This window comes from Pleurodeles waltl, chromosome 10, assembly GCF_031143425.1.
Source record: "Pleurodeles waltl isolate 20211129_DDA chromosome 10, aPleWal1.hap1.20221129, whole genome shotgun sequence".
Classification (NCBI taxonomy): domain Eukaryota; kingdom Metazoa; phylum Chordata; class Amphibia; order Caudata; family Salamandridae; genus Pleurodeles; species Pleurodeles waltl.
The window spans coordinates 651,001,846-651,017,025 of record NC_090449.1 but is presented as its reverse complement, the minus strand read 5'-3'; the positions used below and the strand labels follow the sequence as shown (position 1 = coordinate 651,017,025).

The 15,180-nt window shown below is 42.8% G+C and overlaps 1 protein-coding gene across 4 annotated transcripts in view; it reads left to right on the top strand.

Annotated features, from left to right (window-relative positions):
• CNPY1 (canopy FGF signaling regulator 1) overlaps positions 1-15,180 on the top strand; it is a 402,515-nt gene that overhangs the window by 82,054 nt on the left and 305,281 nt on the right. The window lies entirely within an intron of this gene.

Below are 15,180 nucleotides of genomic sequence, written 5' to 3'. Positions count from 1 at the left end.
TTTTATTTTTCCAATTCCAAGTTTCTGTGACCAAGGAAGAGGGAGTGTTCCAAAGAGTACTCAAAGGACTGCTGTGCAACCAGGGCCGGTGTCTGACCACCAGTCAGCTTTCCAGTGTCGACGGGACATCACCTAGTCTTGCTCTGATGGAAGAAGCTGCTCATCTGACAAGAAGAGCCTAGAAGCCATCCTGTCTGCTCAGAGGGCGAAATAAACTGCCAAACCGGCAGGAGGAAAGAGCCAGAAGCAGCAAAACCATGATGCTGGTGTGGTCTGCAAGATGATGGAGGAGAGTGATCTGCTTGCCCAAGGTATTGGTGGGCATCAGACCCTCCTTATTGTGGTTCCAGGTGGAAACTGGAGTCACGCCTGCTCTGTGTCTCTACACAAAGAGAATTGGAATTGCGAACGTGGCAAGACATCTGCTGGTGTCACCCAAAGAAATGCGACTGCAGCACATCTTGTGCCTATGTGACCTAAAGAACTGTGACTTGGAGACTGGCATGGCAACATTACAACAAACCTAGTGCCCTGAAGCTGGGCCCAAGTGAAAGTCTAGCACCCAGAAGCGTTTAGGGGCGCAGCTGTAACCAAAACTGCCTTATAGTGCTAGCTCCGCTCCAGGTTATTTAAATTTTGACATGGAGGGCTTCTTAGTTCAGCTCCTGCCTCCCCACAGGACTGGGGTCTCACTGCAGCAGGAGTCGTGTCTGATCTGAACTGTGCACCACTTCCCAGAAGTGTGAGAGACGCTACATGTTGCTCCCGGCTGGCTGCTGAGATGAGTTATATACTTCTTGAACACACACTTTGGTGATAATTCAGAGACTATTTGTGAACTAGGCTTCATATACTCTTGAGCCTTTATTTGTGCTGCTATAGAAATTCTTATTATGAGGCTAGAATAGGCTTAAGCAGAAGGGAATGGACCCAGGCATAGAGGAACAGAATAACAAATCCAGGTGCTTTTATCTTAGCACCTAGTTCACTAAATTGTGGCTGCTCATCATTGCTTATGTAGTATTTCTTTTTACTGTGTAATAAAGTATATATATTTTTTTATTTAAACAAAAGGAAAGCACTGGGTTGGACAATCTGTTATTGCACTGTTGTTTGATTGTTGAGTTCTGAGCTAAAACACCCACATACTGCTTCCCTAAGGAGCCTGACTGCTCGCGATCACTACCACAACATCTGAGGCAAACAAATTCAACCCCCACAGTTGAGGCCCAAGATCCCCTGATTGCCCTGCGGACCCTCACACATGGTCTGATAGTCTAAGTTTACATGCTCATCAGTGCTATCTCTTCCTGGGCCATGCATAGCTACTGTTTCTAGTAAAGTAAAATGTTTATAATGATCATCCTTTCTGGACTTCTGAACTCCAGTGTATGAGGTAACTTCTGTTACTGCATGTACCGGAATTTAGAGTTTCAGAGATAACAATCTGCAAGTCAAACCTGCCAATATTTATTGCGGCAAGATGCTGGGCATTCACTTAAATAGATTTTTATGAGCATAGCACCAATTTCAATGTCATTTCCCAAACACTAGTGATGGGCTGTAATTATCATACCCAATAAATACGTAATACCTTAGTAGAGGTTATTATCAGATGCAGTAATTATTGCATCAGAGATTTGCCAGCTCGTATGAGGGCTTTAGTAAGCTTTGGGTCAGCCCCTTGCTTCTGGTTGGATGCTTTATCTTGTCCATCTCATTTCCCTGAATCATCCTTGGTCTTTTCTTCCTCTTCCCTCTTTGTGACACACTGTGCTCTTTTTGGATGACTTGTGTTCTTGCAGTGCTCTAATTCCGGGAGCTACGTTTTCTATTAGCCCATGGGTGTGCTAATATCTTATTTCCTTTTCGCTCGAATGCTCCTCTCCCCCACCCACCCCCTAAAAAGAAAATCCTTGCTCTCTGTGTTGCTCCCACCACCATTCCATTGCTTTACCTGCACCGTTTTGTTCAGCATTTCATTTATTTTTAAATTTTAACCCCCCCCCCCCGTTCTCACTGCTCTGATGTACACCTTTAACTGCTCCTTCGTTACTCCCTCAACATTAACCCTCATGTTATTTTAAAATATTACATTTAATCTTTTTTGGAGAATCTGCCAGATGTAATTTGCTGCCAGACCATCAATGTCTCCTTGAAAAAAAAAAAATATATATATATTTTTTTAATTTACTGCTCCAAGATTGGTGGCCGCCATCTTGGATGGGTTTAAAAAGAAAAAAAACATTAGCAAACGCAGTAGGTCTCACCTTTGGAACCTTTTTTGCTTTGCCAGTGGTTTTTAGCCATGCTTTGCATCATGGCTAAAGGGGGGGGAAAAAAAACTTTGACGTTGCTGCTTATGTCATTTTATAGGGGCCTCCAAAATGGTGTGGGCACTTTTTTCTGTTTTGTTACTAATCTGAGTTGGAACTGTAACTAATAATAAAAACAAATTAACTAAAGCAATTGTTTTTAAACGAGTGGGGAAAGTAACACGAGGAAGAAGCAACATTGATGGAGCAAAGCAACTCTGGGCTGGTGGGGCGTAAGTAAGCAAGATGGTGCGGAAAGGAGAAGCAAGAGAGCAGTGTAGGTGTGTTGGTGAGAAACACAAGGGCAAGGGTGGAGGAGGAGACGCAACAGGTGAGAGAACAACATGCAGAGGGTGGGGAGAAGCACATGGGCAAGAAGGCAATGGTGGAGTATGGGGTGGGGAGGAGAACCAACAGATGCGACCAGGGCGCTGGTGGGAGGAAGCAACCGGTAAGAGTGTAGTGTGGAGCTGGTGGGGGAGAAGCACACATGAGAAAGTAAGGGGAAAGTACACAAGGGTGAGCACAACAAGGAGGGTGGGCATAGAGAAGCATACGGATGACAGAGCAACAGGGCGAAAGAAGTACAATGGAGGCAGCTGGAAAAAACGTTGATCTCATTGAGTACCTAATGAAAAGAAAAAGGCAGTGCTTGAAAAGCAACAAGTGAAAGAAGAGAAGCCGGCTTATCAAAAGTGATGGTAAAGAGGCAGTGCTACATTGGAGGGATAAACACAAGAGTGACAAGCTGAGAGACAAACAAAGAAGCTGGCAAACTAGAGTGACAGAAGAGCCAGCCAGTTGTAAGTAATGTGCAGGCCCCATACCCTGTACCTTGATAAGTCCACAATATGTCTTGCAACAGACAACATTTGTCTGTTTCGTAGGCGAGACCTAAAAACGGGTGCCAGGTAATGAGCCAAATGTGAGCTGCGGCCTATGGCATCATGAACCAAACTGAATCATGCATGCACATGTATATATTATTGTAGTTGTTTTCTGTTTTTTGCCGATGCAGAACAACAGTGAGAAAAAACATAGGCACATCCAATCGATATGCATTGGGAAATCCCAAAAGAAAAAATGATAGGCTTTGCCAGTGTTTCTTTCATGGATGTTTTTAACATTTTGCAAAAAATATTCTAAATTATGGGCCTGGTTTAAAAGAAATGTTTCTATGAAGAGGTGTTACTTACTTTTGAATTTCCCCAAACATATGTTATGAAAGTCACAACCTTTCATCGGTTGAAGATTTTTGAATTGGGTTCCTTATGGTTGTAGGAAACTCCCATAAGAGATTAGACATTTTTCGAATATCCCCTCTTCCTCATAGTTCAAATTATCAGATTTGGTAATATATTTAACTTCTTGAAAGATATCCTCCTTTGTGGCACTCCTTAACTGTCCTAGGTACTTCAATAATGTGTAATTCAAGATGGCATAGTGTTTTGACAAAACCTTTAACACATGAGACAAAAGATTTCTGCATCTCCTACCAGTCGCCATCTGTAGGAGACTATAGTTTTCAAACAAGTATTGTTTGAAGTGTCTGACCGCCCCTTTACAACATTTTTTTGTTAAATTAAATTACTGCATTCCTGCTGCGACACAACCCGCCCCCACTCATTTCTAAGTTACACATACAGTAAAAAGCGATTCAAAGTAAACATCTGGTTGGAGCAGCTCTTAAACTTCAGGGGTTCTTCATTTCAACTTGGAAAGATTGATAGCTATGGATTGTTGCCAGCAATTTAACTGTTATTAGCAGGACCTTTAATTTTTCGGTCAGTGAGTTATTAAAAGCATTTCAAAAGTAAAACGATCCAGTCTATGTACCTGTTAATGACGCTTCCTGTGATGTTTTGTGGTTCCTGTCCACTGCAGAATCGTGGGACAAAGCATCTTGAAAGGTGGAATGTAACAGTCCAGATCCGAAGCCCATTCAGGGTCTTAAAAATATAAGTAAATAAATAATAAAGAGCCTGTGTGAAGTCCTTGGTCTAGTGACATTATTTATATAAAAGTTTATCAATGGAAAGAAGAAGGCTTGCCTGCTGACAAGAGGTCTGCCGTCCTCGTAGTTATGTTCCTGCCCCAGAGTAATGCAGCATTACAGCATTGTAAGCAGATCTATCTGTTCCAAAGGTAGAGAGAATTGCAAGTGAACGTTATGACCATGCTGGACAAATAACCACCCTGGAATCTGTTGTAAAAGTCCATTGGGCTGTGGAGCGACCAACATCATGTGCACGTGCCATTGTTTCATTGCTCTCTTGTGCCATTAGTGAAAATTTAGGCTTTCATACAGCGGTGTGTTCCATGTCAACGTTTGGGTGGGAAACATCATTTGATGGGTGGCAAACAGCTCCTTGTAAGTTCTCTTGACTCTCTCGGTCCTAACTGGCTACTGGCACTTGGCTGACCTACAACCAACCTGAAATAGAAATCATCTGTATCTTAGCACTAATGTGAAACTGCTGACAATGTCCATCTGGTCTCTTTCCCTGTATGTAATGCCCAACATGACACTGAAAAGATTTTGCTTTGTGTGTTCAGGGCTGGCAAGTGGGTTATAATAGTAGGCTCTGGATTACTCACCAGTTGAATTGCTTTAGTGGAATCAAGCAACAATTTAAGTAATTAGATGAAGTGCAGTCCTTTGACAAGTTTGAATGTCCTTTCATAGAGGGGGCAGTTATTAAAAAGTTCTGTTGTTCTCTCAAAATAATCATTAATTATCAGAGGAAATCTGTCTTCTAATTAAACTTGCAAAGAAATGTGACAGCATGGACTGTCCATTCCCCTCTTAGATTTTTCCTTTCCCTCTTTGAAACAGTTAGGAGCAACCTTAAAATCCAAGGAATAAAACTTAGTGATGGGATGTTGAAACTCTTCCTGTGTGAACATTGTCTATATCTACTATATGACAACTCCTAGCCCTCCATTCCTTCTTACTTAGAAAAAATATAGTCTTATGATCCAGTGTCCAGGTGCAAACTGAATCTCTTCAAAACTTAGGCCATGCCTTTTTAAAATCATAAATGTGGCATATACCTTCTAAGAATGTCCACCTCATTGAAATACTGATGTCCTAATTTTTCTTGGTTCATGGACTTTCGCCTTTCCACCAGCAATAGGCTTATCATAGCTTTAGGGAAAAAGATTAAAACATAGTCTTCACTTAGTTCCTTATTCCAAGTGGGCCATGGAAGTCTGATTCCTGTTTGCAGAGAGATCACAATTTTGAGATTTGTGATAATTACAATATTCCCACAACTGTCCCCTAGCAAATTCGTTAAGGCAAGGTTGCCAAAAGTGTAACGTGTAATTTCTTAGATTCCAAAGGCAAAACTTGACATTTTTAGCTAATTGCCACAGCTCATAAAACTGCACTGTAAGGTATTGGCGTTAGTCAAGTGTTGTAAATACCTCACTCATGTGCAGCCCACTTGTAATCTGGGCCCATTGGGCCAGATTTGACACCATAAAAGCGATCCTTAAGTGTAGAGTGTCTAGATTCAACCACATTGCAGCAGTCAATCCCACTTCCTCTCTACCATTAAATATCATGGCCAACCTGGAATTAATAATCTACCAAAAATGACAAGAGAATAATATATATGTATATATGTATGTGTATATATATATGTGTGTGTGTGTGTATGATGAACTCTAACAGGAGCAAAACGTGGATTGCTCAGAATTGCTTCTATTGGTATTTTACCAATCCGAAGCTGGAATAATGTGTCTGGAGAGATAAAAGGCTTTTGCCGTTTTGCAGCTCTGTGTGGATGGCACTGTACTAATTCTATTCTTAAAACTCTGCTAGAAAAACAGACATTTGAGATGAGTAGACTCGGACCCTCACTACAAGTCTGACGGTCTCACCGCCGTGGAGCCGACGGTGAAGACCGCCGCATTATGAACTGTGGGGTTTGGCTGAAGCCAAACCTCCACAACTCCGCCTGGCCCGCTGGTGTGGTCGCACTGCTGGCGGTGACCTCCTCAAATTCGGTTGCTGGCCTCAGGCTGCTGTCCGGATTACAAGGTTGCAAACCGCCAGGCTTTCTGTGGCGGTCACCCTGCCACAAAAACCCTAGCAGTCACGAACGCGGCAACAGGAATGTCCATTCATGTCACTGGCACACACATACACACATGTCCCCACACATCCACCCATCCATACACTCACAAACCCCCCCTTCACGCACGCATGCATTTACATACACATGTAGCACACGCATACATCCACTCAGACACCCTCATACACGTGCACATACACACACACACTCATTCACATTCATTCGCATACACGCACGCATTCACCACCACCGCCCCTCCGCAGACACGCACCCAAACACACAGACCCCCCCCTCACCTTTCGGACGCCCACTTACCTTCTGAGTCGAGAAGGACATCCGGGAGGGGATGGGATGGTCCTGGCAGGGTTCCCTCTCTGCCACCACCACGCCAGCAGGACACAGCCGAGCCGTATTACGGCTTGTAATACAGCAGGCTGAGTCCTGATGACGTGGCAGTGCCGGCGAGGGAACAGCCTCTGCACCGCCAGAACGAATGATGTCTGCTTTCCACCTCAATAATGGCGGAGAGCCGCCACCACTTGTAATATAACAGACTGCTGACCGCCAGCACTAGCAGTTGTCTGGCGAGTTTGGATTTCAATGAAATTGACCACCAAAGTTGTAATGAGGGCCTCAGTGTTGCTGGTGTTGTAGTATGCTCCACATAAAAGCGATCCTTATGTGTAGAGTGTCTGGATTCAACTCCATAGCAGCAGTCAATTCCCACTACCTCTCTACCATTCACTATCATGGACAACTTGGAATGAATAATCTCCCAAAGATGACGAGAAATATGGGGAAAAGGGAGGAGGCGGAGCGAGCAAAACATAGCAATTCTAAAGTGTTGTAAAGCAACCAGTTGCTGCAGTAATAATCCTGAAAGCTAATGTGAGAGAGCATGGCATGCATGAACTTGGCATGCCACTTATTAGTACTGTAGTACCACTAAGTAGTAAAATACAATACAGAGACACCCGTTACTGTCACGTTCTTATATAGAATACCCAATGCTAGTTGCAAACGTTAATTAGTCTATCAACAATGTTTAACCCGAACAATGTCACATTATACACATAAACTCAGCAGTGATCCAATCATAGAAAAGGCATTCATATTCATGAGATCGATAAAATAATTTTTTCATGTAATCTTTTAATGTCTTTATTTCCTGCTTCATGCTCCCCTCACAAGAATGTAGTCAAAGTTAGATCCAGCGAATTATTCCACAATTTCATTTTCAAACAGATGCTCCATCATTTCGAACCAGCCATCACATCTCCGCTTATCAGTTCCGCATTGACCTCCGAGTCAACAATTATATGTCCATCATTCCCATATTGATCTCACAGCCAACACGTGTTTCGTCCATTGACTTCATCAGGGCTGAAATGTCATACACAATTGATTAAGTAGTCTATAATCACCATAATCCAAAAGGTATTTAAAGTTCTCTGTTTTGAGAAAGTAGGATGGAAAGAATAAGAACCACTCCATAAACCAATGTTTGGTTACAATCCAAGGCTGATGGTGGTTTGATGTTAATACTAAAACACACAGATTGTGAACTCTATAAACTCATCCATGTGCCACCGAAAACCTGAAAAAACCCAAAGTGAACCTTAAATTAATAAGACTATATTTAGCAGTGCAATTGCATCCTATCAATATTTGAAATGAATTAAGACTTGTTAGTCAGTGTGTTATGCAAACGGACACTTTTAATGTCACACTGTGTCCAAATTCAATCAGAACCCCCTATGTCTCAAGAATCGTGTGGTTTATGTGAGACATACGTGTCAAACACCTGGAAATCACTTGCATCGTGGGCCAAACTCCCATATGTATAGCCAAGAACGATATTGTCTCCGGGAACCAATGGTCCTTCACTTTGAAATTATAAGCTAAATAACAAGATGCAAAAAACCCATAAATATTATCAATTATAGATAACGTGCAATCGGAGTGACACGTGTGCGTGTAACGGCCTACGAACTCCATAAAGTTACAGAACGTACATAGTAATGGGCCATTTCAGTTTGTTCATGTGTTCCCCACCTGAAACGATATCCGTGCATTACGAAAAGCAGTCAGTCGAGCCCTTGATTCCTGCTTCAACAAGACGGCCCGAGTACGCTGACGGTACCGCGCCAGCGAGACTCCTATTTACAAACTAATTCAAAACCATAGAAAGAGGACTCCTGAAACTACATAACCTTCTTGTGCACAGAAGAAGGACTAGCATTTATAAGTCCATCCCTGGCAAGGAGTACAGCCCATAGGATCTACTGAATACTTTCACGTTTGCTAAAAAACGATTATACTCAATGCAACATATTTATTAATCCGACACGTGTGTCCAATAAAAGTGCCGTCATTAAATATAATAATTAATAAACATGACCAGAAAAGAAAGATAAAAAAAAGCAGACAATACATTTTTTTGTAAATGCAATGAAAAGTACAAAATAAAAAATGCAGTGAAGATGTGTAGTATAAATGGAGATAGTTATGATTGCAAGTCCATGCATGATTATCTTTTGTATTTGATGATTATATGGTCTTCTGTTGGCTAATATTCCCCACATTTGACTGTGGCATCAAAATGCCTTACATCGTCCTTACAGGTCTTCTGAGTCCATTGTCACTTTGAATCAAAATCATACACATTTTATGTACACAATATAAAAGATCATTAACCCATCAATATATTCGTGGTAATGCACAGAGGCGGGCATGTTCAATTACAACAACATAGTAATAACTACCCATGGTAATTGACAATTTCATTGGACAAACAGTAAGGGAGGTTAAATGTACATTGGCAGACACCCCCAAATGATCCTTTTACGGAACTATGATCCGTATTCCCTTAGATGTTGAATTGCAGTAAATTAAAGCTGAGAATTATTATCATAACCTGTTTGGTGTCTCCATCATTAAACATATTCCTCTAAAAAGTATTCCAATTCACGATCTGTATTCAGACCTTCTTCCACCGCTCTGAGGCGCATTATCCACATTGCCTCCTTCCTACGAAGTGCCAATTCCCTATTGCCCCCTCTCGGGGCTCTCGGTACATGTTCACAACCGAAGAACTCAAAACTCCTTTGTGTGTCCTGAAGCTCACAACTCATCATGTGTGCCACCAAGGGATAGCTGACATTCTGTTGTGCCAAAGCTCCTGCATGTTCCCCAATCCTCGCTTTAAGAGGCTGAATTGTGCTCCCTACGTAAAAACGTCCACATTTACAAAGAACTATCTAAACCACATAAAACGTGTTACAATTAATGATAGATCTAATTGTGAATATCTCACCCATCTTATTGGAGAATTCTTTTCTACCATGGCAAGCACATCTGCAAAGTCCACAGTGGCCACATCTGAAAAAACCTGTTCTCTGGGCTGACAGCCAATCCATACTCTTGTTCAATTTTGGAAAGCTAGGACTGAGAATGCCTTTCAATGATCTAGCCTGGGAGGGGTGGGGGGTGGATCCCTTTTGGACCTTCCACCAGAGCTAGGGGGCCAGGTTGTTCATACCCTGGCCCCTTTTCTTTATTTTTTACTTTTTTTTTCTGGGACTCTGCTTCAGCCGAGCCCCAAGATGGCTGACAACACTTCAATGGCTTCTGTTGTTGAAGTGTTGTCAGCCAGTCAGAGCTCAGCATGAGATCGGGAGTGGTCGCGAATCCTTCGCTTCCCTTTATATACACATTTGTTTTACCCTTAATTTCTCAAAAACTACTGAACGGAATTACACCAAAACACTCTAGATTTGCTCACCTCAAATGTCAGTTTATCTAGCAAAGTTTTTAAGCATAGGATCAGCACAGTGCTATCCACGCCGAGCTAGATAGGAGCAAAGTCTTTAAGCATAGGTTTGACACAGTGTTTGACAAAAGCCATTTATCCCTTCAGGCACAGTATTACAGCTTTGGACTGGTAAAATACCATCCAAGCCAACCCGAAATGAGTAAAAACACCCCCTGACATGTGTTTTACTCTCATTATAGCTCTTCAGAGAGGTTTAGCTTTGTCCAGACTCAGTAATACTGGCAAAAGACTTAGGGCCAGATGTACCAAAGCATTTTACCCATTCTGTGTCTATAGATAAACAGACATTTGAGGTGGGCAAATCTAGAGTGTTGCAGGGTGCCGCTTACTGTAGCTGCTAAACCTGGGAACTACCCAGAGTTCTCTCTTCTTTTTTTACATAATTTATGCGTCACTCTAACCCTGAAAGGGATTTGTTTTGACTTATACTAGGTGCTCCCTTGTGTCTGGACAAAGCTAAAACTCTCTAAAGAGCTCTAATGAGAGCAAAACATGTGTCAGGGCTTGCTTCTACTCATTCTGGGTTGGCTTGGATGGTATTTTACCAGTCCAAAGCTGTAATACTGTGCCTGGAGTGGTAAATGGCTTTTGTCATTTTACAGCTCGGCAAGGTTGACACTGTGTCAAACCTGTGCTTAAAGACTTTGCTGTACAAATGGCAAAATACTTTGTTCCTATCTAGCTCGGCGTGGATAGCACTGTGCTGATCCTACGCTTAAAAACTTTGCTAGATAAACAGACATTTGAGAGGAGCAACTCTAGAGTTTCGCTGGTGTTGCAGGGTGCTCCTTACTGGAGCTGCTCTCCACCCAAACTTTGGAACTACCTAGAGTTCTCTCTTCTTTTTTTTTTGTGCATTATTTATGCATCACTCTGACCCTGAAAGTGATTTGTTTTGAGATATATATATATATATATAGGTGGGGGCAAAACACATTCTGCTCATTCATTTTTACATTGGAAAATTATAAAGCGATACAGAAAAAACTGCTAAACAGAATTATACCAGTTTGGCAGAAAGTTAAATCTTGGTTCAAAAAGTGTGCTTTTGTGATTTGCTGTACATCTGTTAAGTAGTTTCTGAGAAATTAAGGTTCAGAATTTATAGATCTTCCACGCCGTGGAGGATCCACGGAGCCAAGAGATCTTGAGATAAGATATGATTGAAAGCCACCACTTCAGCCAAGGGGTGGCTGAAGCTATTCTAGGACTTGAGATTCCTCGAGCCCCCTAGGCCTGATGGTGGATACAGAGGGGATCCCCCCACCCTCCCCATGGGGCCAAAAGCTTATTTGCTGCAGATCTTCTGACCCAATAAAAACAAACCAAAATGGTGGGTACCCTTAAAATAAAAATAAGCCTCCAAGGGTGGGCCAGAGGGTTGAGATGGTGCCCGAGCTGGAGATGCGTCACCCCCCCCGAGCCTTTATGAAGCCATGGGAACCTCCTTTCCAGTGCTGTTTTCATAATTAGAGCAGGGAATGTGCCACCTGCTCTCCATTCCTGTATAAGGGACCTCATCCCTTGGGGTCATTTTTGTAACTAGAGGAGGGGGTGTGTGACCCTCCCTCCTCGCGCCTTTATGAGGATGCAGTGACCTCTTCCCTGTGGCTTTTTTCAACTTTAGGGCAAGTTGGCATTCAGTCCCCCGACCTCCATGAACCATAGTAGGACCTCCTGGATCCAGTCTCTTGGGCCCTCCCACAAGCTGTAGACTAGCTCTGAGGGCTATATTCTCCAAGGCCCCATCCAAGCAGTGTCCCCACCACCTGGGATACTGCTGTGTGCTGCCTCAGAAAGGGCAGGCATACCCATCCTGTACTCTTTGGGGCAGGAAACACAACTTTGCTCTCGCCCAGATAGTAGCAAAGAAATGGAGCACCCATGATGGATGAAGGCTGGGGAGCCGGTATGGGCAGTGAGGGCCGTGGGCTCCCGTCCCGTAGCCCCCAGCTATTGACAAGTTTTGGGTGTGTCTGGTGGGTACAGATCTACCTACAGTGGAGAGCCAATAGGGGATGCAGGGAGATTGGGTCTCCCCTGCATTCTTCAACAAAAAAAAAACGTGGGCACACTGGATGGGCACACAAAAATAAAACAATTCGAAATAAAAAAAAAAGGAATAGTAAATGAGCAGCAGGAACTGCTGATTTATTATTCACTGCTCCATGGAAGAAGTGCCCCATACTGCCCTGCAATAGCTTTTGTTTATATTTTTGGACCCTGATGGTGCTTGTAAAAGAAGCAGGGTCTCCACCATTTTTTGGTAATGTTGTAAGCGGCCTCAGGGAGTGCAGCAGCCTCCCCAGCAACATTAAAAAAGTAAGTCTCCTGGGTCATTACTTCAGGAGAACTTACCATATGTTTTTAAAGTACTCTGTGCTGGAGGGTTGTATGACAACCACGCATGCAAAAACAACGCATGTCCGAACAGTGCAGTCAGAACCAAACAACGTCTTTACCACCCATTGCTTTACCACGCTTGCAGTGAATTTTGTGGTAAAAGCATATATGGTAAAGTAAAAAGTGTGGTAAATTCCCCCACTGCCCTGCACCCTACCACCCCCCTGTACTTAAAACTACCCCACCCTGAGCTCTAAATCCCCCCATGTGCCCTTCAATACCTCCCCAAACTACCCCAACCCCCCACGCCACCCTGAGGCCTAAATTACCCAAACTATCCCCCACCTTGAGCCCTAAAACCCCCCATGCATCCTTAAAATCGTCCTTTCCCAAACTGCCCCGACCACCATCGCCCTGAGGCCTAAATCCACCACACTACCCCAACTCCCCCTTCCCCGGCCCACCTCCCCTTAAATCTTAATTCCCCTCCCACACACCCCTAAAATCAAAAAATCTCCCCCACCTCTAAAAAACAAAAACAAAACCCCAGCCCGACTTATCTCAACCGATCCGTCTTCCTGCTCTCCTGCCCATCCGCACTGCTAGACCTGCCTAGACTAGCAAATGCTACCTGCCTTAACCACGCAAATTCATAGTTAAGACATATGCGTGGTTCAGGCAAGCGTTGTTCAGCTTGTGGCTTTCCCGTACACAGGGCTGTGCCCGCATAGTTTAGGCCGTTTCCCGTGCTGGAGTCCTTGTGGTAAGTTCTATGAGCTGTAGTTTATGGCCTAACACATGTTAAAAGAAAGACTCAGACTTGTTGATATATATATATTTTTTAAATTAAGCTTTATTAAAAACATTACTTTATGCTACTCTACCATGCACTGTTTATACTGTTTATACTGGTTCATATTACAACACTTATACCATTAGAAATCATAGTATCTATAACAACACTTATACCTCTCAAATCCCATCATTTCTGAGAACACACTGTATGGTGGAGTGCGGAATTATAGTTATTTTTGTGTGGTTAGCAAGATGAAAACAGTGTGTATGGAGGAGCACTAGTTATAGGAATATGACGGTTGTGCATAAATTATAAATTTAAGGTATAACTAACTTAAATCTTTAATTTTTGTGTACTTTAAGTTCGGTGTGTGAAGAAAGAAGAAATAAAGATATAGCAATGTAAATGTGGTGCTTGCATTAGAAATTTAAGGTATAACTATAACTTTAGAATTTCTAATGTTTGTTGATTAAGTTTTGTTTATAAGGAAAGAATAAATAAAGTTTTCTTAACTATAAGTTTTAACCTTTGTTTTTTATTGAAATCCATTTTTTTATTTTTATGAAAAATGTGTTTTCAATTGTAGAGTCCAGTGTTGTTGAGTGGAGTACTATGGTTTGTCGTGCAGTGCAGTGGATGACCATGTCGTACAGTGTAGTTTCATAGAGTGGAGTTGAGTGGCATAGCACATAGTGGAATAAAGTATCATACAATGGAGTGGCATGGCGCCTCCTAGAGCACAGTAGCGTGGCGTGGTGTAGTGTAGAGTCAAGTAAAGTGTCATAAACTGAAGTGGGTCTTGTTGCGTGCTGTGCTGTAATGTGTTTGAAAGTCTTATAGAGTGCAGTAGATTGTTGGTCAGTGGTGGGTCCTGGGTTAGAGTGAAGTACAGAGTTATACAGGGTATAATGGAGTAGAGTCTCGTAGAGTAGCATACAGTGTTCCTCATGGTAGAATGGAGATGGGTAGAGTGTCGAACAGTGTCCTCAAGTTTGGTAAAGCATTGTGTAGGGGAATAGATCTGAGTCAGGAGGAAACGCGTAGGATAGAGTGGAGTTAATTGTAATATAGTGGAGTGTTACGGCATAGAGTGGCCTGGTGTAGTATGCAGTGGAGTAAAGTGTTGTGGAGTGGTGTGTTGTACAGTGGAGTCTCCTGGCATGACTTACAGTCTTAGAAAGTGTTCTAGAGTGGGTACAGTGGAGGGCCACATAGTGGATTACAGTTATTTAGAGTGAAGTAGACTATAGTGTGGTAGAGTGGAGTGGGGTGGGCTCGAGTGGTTTGGAGTTAAGTCGCATTGAGAAGTGTAGTAGCGTGGGGTAGTGTCATTCGAGTGCAGTAATGCCTTGAAGTGGCATAGAGGGCGTTGCGTAGAGTGTTAAACGGTGGAGCAGAGTGGCATACAGTGCCATAAACTAAATTAGCGTCTGTAGACTGGCATTGACAGGAGTTCATTGTTGTACAGTGGAGTGCTATAGAGCAGAACATAGTGTGGTAGAGTGGAGGAGCATAGATGGTCGTTTAGTGGAGTACAGTGTTGAGCGGAGTACAGTGGAGTTGGGTAGAGTGGAGGGGCGTACACTGTAATAGATACTGTAGTAACTTACGCTGGAGTGGCATAGAGTGGAGTAGTGTTGAGTGGAGTAGCGTAGTGTGGAGTTGCATAGATGTTGCCCATTTTACCACCTATGGAAACTGTACCTTCCTTTCAAACCTGAAATGTTGGCTTATCCAATAGATCTAAGTTAATTTCTTTTTCAAACAACCGAAGGCACCTGTAAGAGCCACCCTTTATTATGTATAATA